This window comes from Lactuca saligna, chromosome 9, assembly GCF_052625555.1.
Source record: "Lactuca saligna cultivar CGN05327 chromosome 9, ASM5262555v1, whole genome shotgun sequence".
In the NCBI taxonomy this organism is placed as follows: Eukaryota; Viridiplantae; Streptophyta; class Magnoliopsida; order Asterales; family Asteraceae; genus Lactuca; species Lactuca saligna.
In genome coordinates this window covers 132,802,634-132,803,425 of record NC_136425.1, presented here as the reverse complement: position 1 = coordinate 132,803,425, position 792 = coordinate 132,802,634, and the positions used below count along the sequence as shown (strand labels likewise).

The 792-nt window shown below is 46.0% G+C and overlaps 1 non-coding gene across 1 annotated transcript; it reads left to right on the top strand.

The window, feature by feature from the left end:
- The first annotated feature begins 328 nt into the window (after positions 1-328).
- On the top strand, positions 329-435 carry LOC145019048 (small nucleolar RNA R71). The gene has a single exon (XR_013667367.1). It is a non-coding gene; the product is annotated as a small nucleolar RNA R71 (small nucleolar RNA).
- Positions 436-792: the final 357 nt, after the last annotated feature.

Genomic DNA, 792 nt, shown 5'->3' with positions numbered 1-792 from the left:
ATCACAATCTCTAGTGAGGTGAGGTCCATTGCAATTCTCGCAACCCACCCGTATGGCATGGATCGTTTGATCCATTTTATCCATTCTTCTATCCATGGTTTTTAACATGGCCATGACCGCGGATAAATCTTCAGTAGCAGCATATGCGGTTCCCCTCGTGACATCATTCCTTGGGTTGTGGTATTCTCTAGAGTGTTTAGAGAATTCTTCAATTAATTCTTTGATCACCGGGGGTGGCTTCTTCGTAAGTGGGCCTTGTGAGTCTAGCAGCTGCCGGGTCGTAACATTGACTCCATCATAAAAGATGGACACTTCTTGTTGGCTATTTAGATCATGGTGTGGGCAATTTCGTAGCAGACTTTTGTACCTCTCCCATGCTTCATATAACGACTCTCCAGCTTGTTGTTCAAAATTTGCAATGGCCTTCTTGAGCTTGGCTATCTTTGATGGTGGGCAAAAGTGATCTATAAATTCTTCCTTCATTCTGGCCCAAGTAGTGACTGACCCGGGAGGAAGTGATTTGAGCCAGTCTTTAGCAGCACCCTTGAAGGTTACCGGAAGCATCCGAAGCAGCTGAGTTTCGCGGGTGACATTTGGAATGTTGAAGTAATCAGCAACATCATTTACTTCATCCAAATGTTTGTAGGCATCTTCATGATCTTTCCCGTAGAACGGTATCTCCTTGAGTGAAGCTAGGATATGACCTTTTAGCTCAAAGGTGGCAGTGGCGGGAATTGCGGGTTGCACAAGTCACGGGCCATGGTCGTCGCGCATCCTCTTCTTCCATTCTCC